Consider the following 17,499-nt stretch of genomic DNA (forward strand, 5'->3'; position numbering starts at 1 on the left):
ACATATCAAGTATTTTTTTCTAGTTATTTCACATTTAATTTCCAAAAACAAATATCAAAATTGCTTGTGTTGACAAAGGAGTTGCAAAGATGCTCAAACCTTTGCATGAACATTTAGTTATGTTCTGAAATTATTTCCCTGACTTTGTAAGGTCACTTTGGCTATGTGGAGGATTATATAAATCTGAACTTCCATTACTACAACCCTTTGTTCACAGCTCCACCAGAACTTTGGAATAGTTTCTCAGAAGTAACTCACATGAAAGCCTCAGTAATTGAGGTCAGAGGAGCCATATGTTTGATGAACAGCATGCTAGGAGCTGTGCTAAGTGGTCAGCATCCATCTGGAGATGAGGTTTTATCACTGAATAATTAATTATACACTTGCCTCTGATGGTCACTTTTTAGGAGAAGGGGCTCCTGCCTTCTGGATGAACTTCAGCAGTTTTTTCTTCTAAAAAAGGTTTTGAAGAGCCACTTTTATGTTTCATGAGGCCTTCTTTCCCCACTCTTTGGCAGCTAACTAGCTTGGGGGCAGGGATAGGTTTTGATTAAAAACTGTGTGAACACACACTGCAGATGAAGTTCTGTCTTCCTATGAGCTGGTGCAGCTGACAGAGGATAAACTACCTGATTCTTTATCATCATCTTGTTCTTCTATAAAGGAAACAGGTTGATGGTTTGTAGGTAAGACAAGATTCACATGTTCCTTTGCATGCAGCCAGGCCAGTATGGGGGCACAAAGAGGCACGCGTTTGCCTGTGTGTGGGGTCACCTACACATGTGCTCTGAACACAGCCCACTGGAAGCCTTTGTGCAGCTAAAGCTGCTTTTTTTCCTTTTAGCTTGTTTGTCTCAAATTCTGAGCATGAGACTTAGATTTATCTGTCTTACCATTTTTCATGTAATGTGACTTGCTCTCTCAAACAAAATCCATTGCTCATTCTTGCTGGCTGTGGTGGGAGTATGGGGATTGTGTGCATGCTAAATCAGACACAATTTGTAAGTTTTTCCTGCTTCATTGTTGCTGTGGGAATTGCAAGAGGAGAAGTGAGAGAAAATACCTTGTACTGCAGTAGACTGCAGTGCTGGAAATTTTCATGTGGCGGTAATTGTGGAGCTATTTAACCAGTCTGATAAAATAGGTATAGAGATGTATGTTGTACAGCTTTGTGTACAAGCATGCTTTGTATCCTGCTAGCCAGCTGCTCGCTGCCTCTTTTCCTCTCAGCCTTCTAGATTTTGTAAAGTTTTCTCAGTAATAAGATGCCAAGCTTTCAGCTTATATAGTGTTCTTTGTGTTCCAACTTTAATTTCTACTGAGTGTTTTTATTCTTGGTAAATGTATAATGTGCCTGTTTAGCCAGTAAGGAAGTCATGATCTCAGAAAATTCTGATCTTGAAGGTTACCTTCTGAATGAAAGAGCTGGGCAACTGTTGAGGTGAAATTGAGTAAAGCAACAAGGCAGCTAAGTGTATGCAGTAAGGATTGAGGTAAATTATGCCATGAGATGACATGCCATGGAACAGTATTCTTTTGTAACAGTCATAGAATGAGTAAATAATGTGAGCTTCAGGAGATATCTGTGTGCCTTCTTAGAATGACAGATCAAATTGTGCTACACATATCCAAAAGGTAATTTTTACATCTGTTATTTATCTCTGTAGTAACAGTGACAGGTGAAAAGCAAAAGGAAATCCCTTCTTTCTTTCCCAATTCAGTATACCTTCTCTTACAAGCACTTGTTCTAGCAGTTCTAGCAACTAAGGGTCTTTGAGGGACTATGAATAATCAGCTCTGGTATCTGAGGGTGTCATCTTTGCCCTTTAATTTCTGAGACAAATCGTACATATTTTACGTGGGACAGGAAGATTAAAGTTGTCATAATTTGTGTTGATAGTTGTGGTTGAGGCACATGGTAACAGAAAGACTCTGCAGCCGTACCTGTCAGGGAGGGCCGTACACTATAGGTACACCAAGATCTGATTCAGCAAGATGATGGGGAAGGTACTTTGTGGAGCTACAGATGCAGAGTCTGGTGTAAAGCTGTCTATCATCTTCACTTGTCAAATATTGCTAGAAGCTGGAATGAGTAGAAAGCAATTTGGTAAATGTTGTGTATTTGATTATTTCATAGCACTGCTAAGTTAAACAGCCTTCCAGCTGTTCACTATTAATGATTCACTGCATCTATATGACCATGGCACTGCCTGAGAGACATTTAAGTTTTTTGATTTAGGGAATATTTTCTCTTTTATTAAAAATTCAGGTTATCTTTGGATTGTTCTATCAGTGTCCTCTGAGGTAGTTAACATACTTCTCTCTGTATTGGGAAACCTCAGATGAGGGATAAATGTCTCCATCAGTTCTCTGTGCAAACATCACCAGCCAGTCATCTGGTGACAGCAAAACTGCTATTTTCTGGGGCACCTGTGTGGACTGAGGATCATCTGAAACTCAAAAGTCCCAAACCCCAGGCAACTGTGCTCAGTGCTGCTTTAAAAGACAGTCCCTGGAGCTTCTCATAGAGTACATAATAAACCATACTGCCTTTTCTATGAGCAACACAGGTTAGAATATCTGTATTTGAAATATGGATTCTACTGCGTCTAGTGTGGTACCTCTTTGAATTTTTAGAAGCTATCAATGTGGGATGCTTATAGAATTTTAATAGTTTTCACTGCATACAGAAAGAGATTATGATCTCTATGACTTGTTTGGGGACAGACAAATGAGCCTGTGAACCCTCTTAATTTACCTAGCAGAATTGCATTTTATACCTTTCACTCTTAAGTGAAATTCTTTGGTTCTCCTGAAAGGAGCAGTTTAAATGAGCTTAGTCTCTTTTGGAAACCAGCTCAATTCCTGACATAAAAGTATCAAATACATGTAGTAAGACTCTGCAGGTTCTGTTGTCCTCTTACTAACCCAGGCTTCATACTGATGTAACTGTTGATTGCCAGCACTGCCTGATTGGGCTGGAGGCGTGGGGGGAGCAACCAAGAAGGAAACAGAAGCCAACAAAGAGGGGGAATAAAATCAGCCTGACAGTCAAATTGACATGAGAATTGTAACAAAGATGTGAATGTGAAGTGTGTGAAATGAATGGCACATCAGGCTATCTACTTGATTCACTGAACAGTCTCTGCTCACATCTGCTTGTGTTAATTTTTCTTTTCATTAGCCACTGTAGGGCACTGGGATGGAGGGGAGGTTCTATCCCTTGGATGGTCTTTGAGCAGAAATAATTAAGACCTCTGTTTCTGATCTCTGAAGGCATTCAAGCTAAGAATGCGGCTCTCACCTTCTCATGCAGCTTAAAAACAGGCAAGCTCACAACTGGAGGCTTTATATGACCATTGTCATGTCTGGGAAGATGTTTTCCCTGTCAAAAATGGATAGAGAAGACCATAGTATTTTGGTCAACAAGAGAAAAGCTTACCAATGTGCACACACACTGGAACCAGATAAGACCAGGAGTTGCCTGTATCTGGCAGTCCTACCACAGCAAAGAGCTGATGAGATGAGATATGACTGTTTCCATTGGTGGAGGGAAGCAGTAAAACCATGCTCCCTGCCAGCACGATGCAATGAAAATCCCTGCTGGCAGCAAATCCGGAGATCAGTATGACTCTGAGCTGCTTAGATACAGGAAGGAATTTGCAAAGTCTAATTTCAGCCTGGTGGGGCTTATCTCTCCAGGAGCCTCTGTAAAGAGAGCAGGGGATAAGCAGCCCCTCTAGAGAGGGACTGAGAGCTGATGTGACTCACCCTCCAGAACCAGGCTCTGACTGTCAGCCTCCTTGTTAGGCTAAAGATAACCTGTGTGACTACCCTTCTGTCCCTGAGGAAAAATCCACCATACCCATATCTGTATCTGTTCCATATGCAAAATGGGGCTACTGAAACACGTTTAACTTGCTGTTATATTATCTTCAGAGCATAAAGTCTACAGAGGGATAACTACCTGCCTCTCATGTCTGCTTCTGTAGACTGACCTTCAGCCCAAGTGTTAGAGATGTGTGTCCTGGTGTGCAGATCGTCCTCAGGCTGCACAGAATGGGATTTTTTTTCTCTTCTAGGAAAAGAGGACATTTTCTGCAATATACAGGGATCAGTCAATTTTCATTTTTTAACTATATCAAGTGCTCTGAAGTAGAAAATCAGAATTACTAGTGTTTGTGCAATGTTATTCCCCTCCCCTGTGAGCCTGTGTTAAGACATAGCCTTTCAGTTACATGAGTGAACAGTATTTTTCCCACAGGGTACCATTCCATGAATTGTTAAGTATTTCTCTTTGTGCTTATGTCTATTGCATTTGTCCCCTGAGCTGGTTTCTGCACATCCTCTGCTCTCAGCTGTGTGCCTCCTCGGCCTCCCTGCATGTGCACACACTAAGGAGAATTCAGTCAGAAAAATAATAGATGATGTCATAAATCTGTATGTTCTATCATCACTAACACTGCATACATATTTGTGAGCAGAAAAAGAGTTTAGCTGAAGTAAAGTGTTTTTAGAGTAACTTAATATAATTTAAAAATCCACACTGTAGTTAAACATTAAATGAAATATTACTTAATATTGAGCGTGTAATTTGAATTTTGGACATGATTAACTCAGTCAGCAGCCTCTCTGTCTCTTTATTGCTCACCCATGGAAAATATAAATTCTGTTTGTCCTATGCAAAATCAACTCTGTCACTTGCCTTAGCTTAGGGCAAAACCCTTTTTCTGGTTCCTAATGAAGAGGAGGTGCAGCCAGCCATCAGACATCATTCTCTGCTAGCTCACCCCCCTGGCTGTAATGTCAGTAAAGTCCTAGAGCTGTTTTGATTCCCAAATTCCAACCAAGAATACAGCTTGGCCATTTTACATTCTAATGTCACTGGCAGGATTAGAAGCCTGGAGGAGTATGACAGCATGTGAGTATGACAGCATGTAAGTATGACCTTTATTTGTATAGCAAAATGAATGTGTATGGATTGTTTTTTTGTTGTTGTCATATTTGAGTTTTTTAAACTTGCACTTCCTTCACTCGCAATAGCCAAAGAAAGGGGAAGTTGAATTAATGGTCGTGTCATTTAAAGCCCCCATATATGATGTCTTTTGCTCCTACATATCTGAACTACTGCTCTGAATTCAAATTCCTCTAGTCTCCCTTGGAGGTGTTAAAAAAGTCACCTCCCTCTCCACTTCCACGTATGTCCTTTCCACTCTGCTTCTTTCTTAGAAGTCTTCAAAATAAGGAAGAATTTTGCAAACTCATTGCACTGTGAATACACACTACACAGAAGATGTGCACTCTTCAGTGCTTTGCAGTTACCGTGCGTGTTTGTACATGTCCCCTTGAAGAGCTCAGCTGGACCCTTGGCAGGAAAATTGCCCCTTTGCCTTGTCATGGCCTCTGCATCAGTCCTGTTGCTAACCCCAGTGTCTTGCTTCTAGATACTAACAACTCTGCACTGCCATGAGTAACTCATCAGTCAGCCAGGAGATTCCCCTTTACTTTTAGCAAGGGCTAACTGAGTGTCTTGATAAGCCTTCTTCATAGAGAGAGGAAGGGCAGAGCACCTCATTTGCCCAGACTGCCCTGGGCACCCCAAAGGCAGGAGAGGCATCCTGCATGTAATTCCCTGAGGATATGCCTCCACAGAACCCAGCAGCTCTTGGCACAGCATGCTCTGCTCTCAAGCTCTGCCTTCACAGTGGTATCAGAATAACTTCACCACAACATCTGAAACGATGAAGAGAATCAGTAAGAACATTGACACCCGCCATTTTTCTCTCACACTATTTTCCAGCTCTAATCCCAAGAATAAAACTAAATGGACAATTTCATGATGATTTATGAAGCTGAAAGTTGCACCTCCATAGTCTCTGCCCAGGACGATATTTCTAGTGCAGTGAAGGCAAAGTAGTCTCAGCACTCACTGTCTGCAATACCCCACAGTAGTGTAGAAATTCATCTCTTGTATTTATGGTCTCTAAGTGAGAGCCTCAGTGCTTGGGGTGACTGTTAGCCTTCCCTCAGGGGAAAAGGGGCAGAAAACAGAGTCTTCAGAAACTCTTTCAGTAGGAATGACTTGCACTAGATGGAAGTAAAAAAGAGGGAAGAAATGGAGATAAGGTATCAGATTTCTGAGAGCATAGTAGAGACTTGCTTTCTTGGAGGAGGTCCCAAAGTCAGCTGAATTTCTTGCCCTATAAGTCAGAAAGAACTGTAGCCTTGAACATAATGGTGCATGAGATCTGCCTGCAGTGAATCACAGTGTGTCTCTGCCTCATACAGACTCAAGCACCTCTTGCTCTCTGTGGATGTCTTAGATTGGTAGAATGCATACTTGGAGCCAACTAACTGCAGCAGATACTGTGTCTGTCCAGACTATGTTTGGAGCATCCTAACTGTGGAAGAGTGGAGGGAAGTATGGTTTTTGCAAGCTAGGCATGGTGTCCTGCAGAGCTGATGGTGCCTTTTGTAGGATGTCAAATGGGAGAGTGCAGTGCGATGCATTAACTGGAACCGGGTGGCTTTGTGTGCATGGACTTGTGGTGATTTTGAGGTCTGCTTGGCTGAGGGTTGAAGACTGGTGATGGTGAAGGAGAGGTGACGAGTGAGTGCCTCCATAAAGACTGTACCAGAGCCTCAGGCAGAGAACATGGGAATAGAATCATTTCCTGCCAGCATGGCACATGCTGCAACCCATGGCAAATAAAGCAGGAAAAATGCTGCCCTTGACAGGGCCTGTGGAAGAAGAGTGTGAAGGTTGGCTCAGCTCTCCCTTGTGGAGGCTGGCAGAGCTGCCTGGCTATGCCTGGGGGGCCTGGATGGGCAGGAGAAAGAAACTTAAAAGGGTCCTGAAACAGCAGCAGGTGAGTCCCTCCCTGTCGTCTGCAGCACGGCCTGAGCCTGTGCTGCTTTTGGGAGGAATTTCCTTGGGAAAGCTTGTATTCAGTAACAACAGAGACTATTAAATCTGTGACTATGCCTTTTTAAAAAAGTTATTAAAAATTTTTTTCCTCATAGAATCTGTTTTCAATTTTCAAATGCAAGAGGTAAAAAAAAAAGTTCCAGAAATATTTTCACATCAGAAACTTGAGTGAAAAACTTCATTTTTCTGTAGAATAGTGACCAACTAGTTGAAAACAATTGCTGCTTTTTTTAGATTACCTATGTTTTTAAATTCAGGCTTTTTTGATCAAAATATTTCACAGAACTATGTGAATTTCACTTATGAAAAAAGGAAAAATTAAAAGCAGTTTGGGTTTTTTCCCTTAAAATTAATTAAGCCTGTGACCTTACTTTACTCTACCCAAACTAAAATTAACATAATCTTAGCAACTTTTCAACAGGTGGGAAAATATCACTGGTGATCAGGAAAAAAGAGAGATATTTTTCTTTGGGTATTAAATGTTCTCTTTGGATGCCACAGTAATAAGAGTCATCTGAATCCTAAAGCATGGTTAATCAAGAAACCCACTTTCATGAATAACCTTTCCAAAAAAATGTTACTTATAGTCTTACACAGTTGGACTATGAACATGTAATAAAAAGTTTATTCTGCCTCTAGGAGAAAAGCATCTCTAGGTTGGGACAAAACAGAGAAATAGCTCAAAGGAAAGTACTGCTTGCTGAGGTTGTTATAAAGAAAAAGGCAGAATGGGGCTCCTGTGTCCTCCCTCTCTGATATTCAGGCTAGTACAGCATTTTTTTACATGTCATGATACTTAACATTCATCTGCCATGATGTCAATCTGAAATAGAAAATACTCCTTTGCCTGGTGGTGCTTTTCTATTGCCTATAAAATATATTAATGGAAAAAATCCATATTACTCTGTTAGAGTTGGAAAAATCTAAGTATGGTGTCCAAAGGTGACGCCTTTCCCTCTGTTTTACTTTTGTGGTGCTGAGCAATTGTTTTTCAGACTTAGGGTGGCTAAGTATTTTTCAGAGTTGCTATTTGTGCTTTGGAGATCCCTTTTGGGGGAATATGATCACATTGCTTCTGAAGACCCCTCTGGTTGGGAGCACATTGCATATTGAGAAAAATCAGTGTAGCTTGTGTGGCAGGGTGCCATGTGCTGGGGACGTGCGCTGTCAGGGTCCCTGCTGTAGGAGGAGAACGGTAGAAGTTTTTTGGGTTATTTTTCCCTTCCTAGTTTAATGTAGCACATTTTAGAAACAAAAAATGCAGGGAAAGGAGCTTAACTGCAACAAGTTTGAGTTTGTCCTGTCAACTGTATTTTTGACAGAAAGTCAGGCCTGTTGCCTGTTCCTTCAGAAATAGGGTGTTCTAGGCTAGAGCTCTTCAGCTTCTCTCTTCTCACCTGCTTGCCATGCCTGTCTCCTCTCACTTGCTTTCCTTGCCCTTATCAAAACCCGCTGGATCTGAACTGCAGCAGGAGACAGGGTGCATGGGCAATGTGTGTGCTCACCCATCCTGTGACAGGCTGCAGCCCCTTAAAACAGAACGCAGAGAGGGGAGTTCCATCGGCACACTGCAGGGCCTGGCATGGCGTGACTCTAAAGCAGAGTGCAGGAAGCGTATCTGCCCTGTGGAACAAGCACAGCAATATCACAGGCTAGAGAAAATGTTTATAAAAAATCTCTTAGTTCTTTTTCTTAATAGCTATGAAGGATAATGTCTATGGAATATAAGCTGACTCAATTGTGTAATTAGTCCAAATTCATTAGCACCATAAATGATAGGAAGGAGAAAAGAGCCAGTAATGATTGAACCAACAATTCTGTGCTGCCGAGAAGGGCTATGGCACTCAAGTGCCTTAAAGACCAGCTTAGAAGCAAAGTCATGTGTATCTCATAGGTGTGTCTTTCCATGGAAATTTTTTATTTTTAGGGAGAATTAAAGTCTTTGTAAAAAATGGAAAAAGTAATCTGAAAGCTATGATTTGAGAATGCTGCACTGTGGTAATCATATAAGTGCCCCAGAGTCACACAGAGCCTGGTTTGGTGGGGGAGCCAAGTGACATCTCTGTGCACATCCAAAGTGTTTAATTAGTGAAAAGTAAAACCAGATAGAAGAGAAATATGCCTAGCTGCCTCTCCACTGCCTGCCTAAACCATGAAACAGTTCTTTGTAGTTAACTCACATGCCTTGAGCTTGGCTTAGGAAAAATAATTTTCCCATGTTAATGTTTTGATTTTCCACTATATAACAGCTTTTGGAAAGACATATTGATAATTTTTTAAGCCTCTGCCTTGTACACATGTGTCGAGGACCAAGAATCGGAATGGGAATGACTCCAGAAATGGAAAAATATGTACAGTGATTGAACGGACTTTATGATGCAGACTTTATAGTTATTATGTATATACACATTGTATGTTTCCCCAGAATTTGTATCTTCCGGGCATGTCCTGCCTTGTTCACCTCCCTGCTCCTCTTTTTCTCTGCCGATTGGCTGGAGAAGCTGCAGAGAGGAGACAGCCCCCATTCGCCCTTTCCTCCCCTGGTTCCTCCTGCGCTCCTCGCCTTTTTCCCGTGTCCCTATCCTGGTTTGTCCCCTCGCCTGTCTGTCTCCTGCTCCGCCCTATGTTCTGGCCCTTTCCCTCCGGAGCTGATAAAAACCGCGTGCGCGCTGGAATAAGCCCTCTACCTGCATCCCACCTTTGTGTGCGAGACCCGTGCTGTGCCACGGTCCCATCCCCCTTCGGACCGCGGCACACGATTTCAGCAGTAAGCTATATGCTTTTAAAAAGCACCTGTGCTGCACACCATAACTTCTTGATACTTTCTGAAGCTTTCCTGGTGTACTTTTTCAGTGGTTGGATTTTATGTGTGCTCTGGGCTCAATGCTTTTATCTTTGGAGCCGTGTGAAAACAGTGATGTCTTGTAAACAGCTTGAAAGTGCCAGCCTCATTTGGCCGTGATGAAAAAACTATTTAAAGTCATTGACACAGAAAGTGTTCCACCTGTGAGCCTCAAAGCTCCCTGGGGCCAGTCAGAAGAGGGAGCGTGCTCTATGGGGGGCTGCTGTGGTGCAGGTCACCCTGCCAACCAGGGTAGGCTTTCTGCAAGCCGTGTTCTGCAAGCTGTGTGTGCTGATGGCTGGCAGAGACTCAGCAGTGGATGATACTGGAATGACTGTAGTTCCCAATGCCTCTTTTACCTGCTCTGTTGTGTACCACTGAAGATGGGAAGGAGAGACTCAGCAATGGAAGCACAGGCTGCGGAGTGTGTGATGAAGGTGGGCGTATTCAACCCAATGGGATTTGCTGGAGAGCGCAGAAAATGTTAGTCAAAGGTATTGGGGCAGTTGTCTATCATCTGTGAAGAAACACGGCAACTAGGCAAGGTTGTGAATAGCTGAGGAAAGGTTGTTACTCACGTTTAAGACTGGCAAGGAGGAGAACTGGGACACAGGTGGCCGGCCAGCCTTGCCTCAGTCCCTTCAGGGAGCACAACCTTTTGCAGACTGTTCCCAAACCTGGGAGGACAAAGAGGCAGTCAGGAACAGTAACGCAGATTGAGCGTAGCATGGAACTTGCTATGGTGAAAGGGCCAGCTTTGCAGGTAAAGAGGGAATACCAGACTGTTAGTTCATGGCTTCTGCCTGTGCCAGTTCTTGTCAGATCAGTTATTACTGCTGGGCCTATTTCAAGCTGATGCAATATCTGAGTTATTTTGATACCCTTCAAATCCATAATTGATGTTTTTGATCATTAATTTTATCTCTAAAGTGTAATGTGAGCATGAGAAAGAATAATTTTATTACTGGCTTCATTACCTGATGTACTCTAGCAAGAGATTGCTGCAAGGTTAGTTGTGTCTAACTCACAGCTGATTGTGATTCCTGTTCTCGGAAAGGGAAAAGAGAGAACCAAGGAGATCCTCAATTCAGAGACCGGTGAGAGTCTTTGGACTAAATTACCTCTAGGTGAAGCCACTAAGTCTAAACCAGTAGCTCACCAGCTGTGGCTCTGGTAGCAGAGGACCCTGAAAGAGGTAGCTGGCAGCTACCACCTCCTTGCTAGGAGCAGGGACACTGCTGTGGTTCTCTGTGGTGTAGAGATTCCTGCTGAGTTCCTGCAGGCATTTCAAACACTTCTGACTTGCCTACCAGCAGGAATCTGTTGGCAGGATTCAAAGCAAAGAACAGAATCAGAGCTTGTAGTTGAGATGCACAGATGAAAATAAAGTACCAGATGCTAATCAAAGTGAGGAACAGAATATATCAAGGTTCCATGATTTTGTAAGAAATGCCTAGAAAGAATGAATTTTGGGAGACACTTCCCTGTGTGAAGAAAGAAAAACAAGATTAAAACCTAGCTAGGGAAAGAAGTCCATAGATTGATATCATCAGCAGATGTGAGTACAGAAGAAAGAGAGGAAGAACGCAGCAGGCGAGGTTTGGGGGAGAAGTTTAGAAGGGAGAAACCAGAATGTAAGTGACTAGAGAAAGAAATAGAAATGCAAGGAGACTGCAAAAAAGAAAAAAAAAAAGAACAGGTGGAAAAATCAACTTTAAAGAAGGAATAGAAGGTGCTTCAGTGAGATCCTGCAAGTCACTCACAGAGGTCGGTGACAAATGGTTAGACTATAAGAGGACCATGTTTGTTTGGGTATTTGTTTTAGTCTGTAATCTGAAGGAGGTAATTCTTTTGGATGACGTGACTTTGGGAGTCTGTCTTGAGATGGAAAGACAGACATTGAAAATAAAACAGAAGGAGGTACCACGTCAGTTCTTTGGTCTCCTGGTGTTCAAGCCTGCACAGTCCAAGCCCAAAGAGGTAACATGGTACCATACCAGCTCTAGTAAGGGCTGCTTTGTAGAAAAGTAACACATCTCCTGTAACTTTGGCTAAAGGATTCTTATGTGACCTGGGGGGAGAAGGGAGTGAGATGCATAGAGCCTAGCAACAGAGGTTGATGTTCGTAGTACAGTAAGAGATCTTTTTAATGTATCATATTGGGAAAATTTTGTATCATTTAGAAAAAGACCTGTGAAACACTTGTGTTCTACATCTAGTTAATACATCATGAAGAACTTCAGTGGAATTTCTCTGCTTGAGCTGGTTTCAGTCAAAAATGCCTGCTGACCCAGAGGGCATTTTTCATTCCTGATTTAAGATATCATAAAGTTTTCAGCAGGATTTTGAAATTATTCTTTTGGGAAACAAATTGTCTTTGCTTTTGCATTTCTCTAGATGGCAATAGTCTCAGCTTTTTCATGAGTCTACTGCCAGTATCTGAGTTTCTGGCAGTAGAGATGGAGGCTTCTTGTTGAGGGACTTCCTATGTAAAATTTAATTCCTTCCATCAGTGAGAGCATCTTGGCTTACTATTTTTGGAGTAGCCATGAAAACCCATTTGTTCTTCTGACGCAATGCTCACGAAACAAGTGGACGTGCAGGGGACTGCAGCCCATTCTTAGCTACTGGGTCAGGAGGAGGGCCACTCCTTTGAGCAGCTGTCTGCTGAAAATGTGTGAGTGAGTAATGAGAGAGAAGACAAAGGGTGTCCACAGCAAGGACTGCAGTCATGTTCCCTGGGGTCTTTCCTGAGAAATGCCACTAGAACTGTCATATGAGGGAAAACCACCCCTCCTTCCTCACCTAGCCAGTGTTGTGCAGTGCACATGGGAGAGAAAAAGGTGCTGCTGGGCTGGCAGCACAATGGCAATGTTGTAATTTTGTGGGCTCTTGAGCTCGTAGCACATTAGATAACTGAGCCTTGTGGTTTGACTACACGCCTGAAACAGTGGAATGCGAAGCTTGACCAACAGGCACTGCTTAAGCTGTCTCTACCCAAATACTGCACTTCAAAGAGAAGCCTTCTTACATCCAGACTTTTCAGAACTGCAAGAGATTTCCTTGTATTAATCCAAATAGGATTCTTAATTAATAAAACCTGACCAAGTCAAAATAAATGTAATGGCTCATATTTAATATTCTTGTTAGAATCCTTATAAATCAGGCAGAAAAAAAATTGACTAAGTATATGTCAGTAGTAAATAGTAGAAGCCTGCATTGTAGCCAAGTCTGGTCATAACTGATTAATGCAAGAAACTGGCTGTAAGTCTTCCCTGAATTCTGATGGTTTTGTTGCCTAAAATAGAAAAAACTTTCTGGAGAATATTAGAATAGATAAAACAGTTCTTTTAATAAAGCGCTTTATGGTGCAGCAAATACATAAAGTGCACGTCAGTGTCCAGGGGTTCTACAATTTTATAATACTAATCCATCCAATCTGAGAACTATCCACCCCCAGGACCTCTCCAGATCTGGCACGCCTCCCTGGAGTTAGGTTGGAGGTCTCAAGACCCCTTTCTTCCTCATCTTCCTTCTCTTCACAGCACACCTGGCTCTTGGAGCTCCTCCAAGGTTCGTGGGTCTTCAAGGTTGCTTTGGCTACAATCTTATTATTCCGGTCCATAATATCCCAAACAAGATGTGCTTGCTAGAGCCTTTCCCTTGAAAAGAACATTAAACAAAGTCTGAAGAATTAAGAAAATTCCATATGAAGCATGAGAACAGGGTTTGGTAACTGTCAACTGCTGTTCTATACAGCCATACTAAAAATACATGTTTACTATAAATCTTAAGAATCCTAAGGCATCCATTTTAAGAGTTTGCTAATACCAATGTAGGATGCACAGTGATGTATTTCAAAATCTAAGTCAAACTTAAGTGGAAACTGATGCAAAAGTACTTGTTAGCATATCTTGACAGCCTGGATTCTACTTACCTGTAGATGTTGTTTGATGATTGATACACAGTACTTCTAACATTTTCCCGAAGTGCTAGCTTTAAGTGAAAGTAGAACAGATCAGAGCAAGACAAGTTTTTTTAAGTGCTGAAAATGAGCAGGGAGTTGTAAAATAGCATTTATTAAGTGCTTGTTGCACAATGGGGCAATGCAGAATTGGAAGGAGTTCAAAGTTAGTAAGAGTTTCTGTATGTGACCGAAATAAGTTTCTCTTTGCAGTGTCTTTGAGCTTGGAGCTTCACAATACTGCTGCTTTGGTGGTTTGACTCCATGTTCTGGGAATTCCCATGTTTTGAAAATTTTCTGTTAAACATTTTAGGGTGTTTATGAAATGTGGATACTCAATCATAAGCCCCTTAAGACTTGGGGTCATGGTGCACTTCTTGGAAATCAGCTGCAGCATTGTGAGAGTAGGTGAAGGCAGTTATTAAACAAGAGCTTGGGAGCTGACAGGCTCCCCAGAGCCACACTGCTGCTGGTCATCACCTCTGTGCTGTGCTCTGTCAGCAGCACAGCTCAGGTAAGATCTGTAGCTGCAGAAACTGTGCTTTTGTCCAAATGCAGCTGAATTGTCAGACCTGTTTGGTGAATTTGTGCTGGGCCATGCCTAAGCTGGCTTTGCTCACTGTGCGTATCCCTGCCTACTGTACTCATAGCCTACATGTCACACCCAAATAAAGAGGGTCAGCTCCATCATTTAACATCACAACCTGTGACATGAGAAACATCTGGGATGCAAATGAGCCCTGAAGAAATTAAATGGGGTGCTCAGGGTCAAACAGTGATTTTCTAGAAAGTGAAGAGAGGCTCCAGATCTTGGGTTTATGTGCAAGTAATGAATCAGGAGGTTACTTGCTCTGGGCTTTCTACCACCAAAGCCTGTTCAGTAGCCTCTGTTCAGGCTGCTATGTCCACTGCTTGAACCAGAGGAGCAGTTCCCCCAGATCAACCTCGAGTCTCCGCATAGCGGTCTGACTAACAGTATTTGTCTCCCGCTTATTTCTTTATTTTAAACAATAATTAGTCTAACATGGCTGACTGTGCAATTACTACTGAAGTAGTTTAGCTGGGTTGCACTGCATTTCAAAACTACTTTCTCTCTACAGATACCTACTTTAATATCTCTCCAGTACTCTGTCTCAAGGTTTTATCTATAATGATCTTGACCAATTTACTTTCACTCAATTATTGCTGTAACTGCTTCAGTGGATTAAGAGAATGCACCTAATGTGAGAAATTTGGATTGCACTAACTCAGTTGATATCTCCTCATTCAGATTTCCATTAAAAAAAAGTTACAGTTGGTCTCAAATAGGACCACGATGGCGTGACTGGCTGGCTGAAAGATTTGACACAGAGGGGGAGCACACTGACATGGGAAGGCGATGTGGAGAGCTGCCAGAATCCATTGCAGGGTTTAGTTCATTGCTGAAGATGAACGTTAATGAAATTTGCAGATGATACAAAACTGGAAGGCACTGGAATACCAGTGAAAAGAGAGAAATTTAAGATATCAATGACCATTAGAAAAATGAGTGGAGGATCCACTAAGAACTGATTCATTTTAGGAAAAGAGAAAATATTTCTGAAGGAAGGTTATCACATATAACACCGAAGAGGGAGGAGAGAGCTTGGAGGTAGAAATGCTGTCACTGGGTGTCTCACTGGAGTTTAAATACTCTATTTCTGCATGTTACAGCCGTGAAAGAGCCACTGTAATTCTGGGAGCTGTGTCTGAAAATACTGTTTTCTGAACAAGGCATTAACTGATATCACAAGGCAGTACCCATGCTCTGCGAGCTCACATAAAAATCGGAGCTGGGAGAGATATGAAACCCGTATTTTATAATGGTTGGATGATACAGTCTGACATGTTTTTTTTTTTTACTGAAACTTGAATGCTGCAATGACTGGTTGTATTTTCCTTTCTTTTTAAGAATGGAAAAAGCATAACAAATGTTTTATTTCTGTCTTTATTGAGCTAAAGGAACTAGAGATGTACATAATGCCCATGTAATACGTAAGTCTGTTACTGGCTGGTTGTAAATCCCTGTCTGGAGCAGCTATGGAAGGCAGTTTCTATGCAAGTTGGAAACTTGGTTTTGAGCACAAACACCTGCTGAGAAATTCTGTGGAAATACATGGATAAATGTTAGAAGTTAGACATATCCCCTTTCTTGTGCTTTATGGTGTACTTCTGGGCAGCTGGTGAAATCTCCATGTGGTTATAGCCATAGTAAGTAACTTGCAAAAATAGACATTATCAAATCTAGTTCTATGTGCTGAGAGCAGCTGACTTGTTTTTCTGATGGCAGTCAAGGTGTTATTTGCAGTTTCCTTCTCTTGCTGCTGGTAAATAAACTTGTAATCAATCAATAAATCACGATGTTCCTGGAGGATTTTAATTACATTTGCTCTTTCTAGACTGTTTTGATATCAGGTGAACTTTTAAAAGCCACAATCATCTTCTACAGAGTTAAAAATGAATTGAAATTCTACCATGCAATTTTGAGGTGACATTTTGATAATTACAGAGAAGAAGCTACATAAAAACAGTGTTCTGGCTGTGCTAGAGCCCAAGGCTGTCCCTGTGCTGTGCACTCATATTAGACTACTGGAGCTGGGCAGTGCTTTGCAGAGCCTTGCTGCAGCAATATCCAGGGCAGAAAGGAGAGGAGGATTTAGGGAGAAGGGATGAAGGACAGAAATGTCTTTAGCAGAGCTGTGGCCACGGTCTGCAGCCAGGCCGTGGGCTGAAGTGTGAGTTTCCCTGAGTTTTCACAATGAGTTACCATATCAAATACAAATGCTGAAGCCTTTGGCATTGTGATTCTGGTTCTAACATATGTTAATTTCTATTGAAAGTTATTTTGAGATAAATATATCTGACTCAGTAATATCCTATGCTGTGCACAGCACTTTTGCACCTTGTACCAGCATGGACTAAATTTAAGAAATAAAAGTAAGCACAGCAGGATATTTATTAATACAACATTAGTGACATATTGAAGTATCTGGAGTGAAACCTTTCTTAATGCTAGCTAAATTCACATCCTGTTTGTTTGCGAATATGACTGACTTTGAGAAGTGTCCCAGCTTTAAATACACAAAGCGGTTTGTTTCACTGAAGAATTCTGCTCTCCTGGGAAGACTGAGATGCAATAATGTCAGTGAGGAGAAACACAGCACATTTCAGAGTCCCTGCCTAAGAGTGTGAGGTGGTTTCTGTTAATATCTCACCCACAAAAGTATGCCCTACACTCAAGCCAATTTTACTGTCCAAAGTGATTAATGTAAATACATGATAAAATTTGCGTTGCCTACTTTTTTTGACTACCAGAATTTTCAGTATTGATGACTTTCGAGATTTCTTTGCTTAGGCAAACACTCTCTAGCCTTTGCTCTGAGATGTGATTAGTTAGTTTGTTAGTCATACCCTGCTGGCTTTGCATTTTGGTTCTACCTTGTTTTGCCAGCCCTGGAGATGGTCTGTTAGCAATGTGGTTATTCAGGAATTCAAAACTTGCTGTGGGTCTGATGGGTTCTTTTTAAAGGAATAATTCAGTGTTGAGTGGATGGATGGATATACAGCTCTCCTTGTTTTGGAGGTTGATAACTGTCGTGGGTGGGAATAGGAGCTTTTAGACAAAGTTTGTTAAAGAAACTCTACCGTTGAGTCTCAGGGTGCAGAAAGGATCCCATTGCTTTCTAAACTCCTTTTCAGAGAGGAACCTGAATCCAGTCTTAGCCTCAGATCTTGTCAATGGTTTAA

At 41.8% G+C, this 17,499-nt stretch overlaps 1 protein-coding gene across 3 annotated transcripts in view; it reads left to right on the forward strand.

The window, feature by feature from the left end:
* The window catches only part of KCNIP1 (potassium voltage-gated channel interacting protein 1), a 469,203-nt gene that overhangs the window by 136,636 nt on the left and 315,068 nt on the right, over positions 1–17,499 (forward strand). The window contains exon 1 of one of the 3 annotated variants that reach the window (XM_027665228.1): positions 591–686. The exons of the other annotated variants lie outside the window; for them this stretch is intronic. The gene's annotated coding sequence lies outside the window, so the exon portion shown is untranslated. Of the gene's footprint in view, positions 1–590; positions 687–17,499 lie in introns of those variants that run through there. 3 annotated transcript variants of the gene reach the window in all.

Source organism: Corapipo altera, unplaced genomic scaffold (genome assembly GCF_003945725.1).
Source record: "Corapipo altera isolate COAL_440 unplaced genomic scaffold, ASM394572v1 111, whole genome shotgun sequence".
Taxonomy (NCBI): Eukaryota; Metazoa; Chordata; class Aves; order Passeriformes; family Pipridae; genus Corapipo; species Corapipo altera.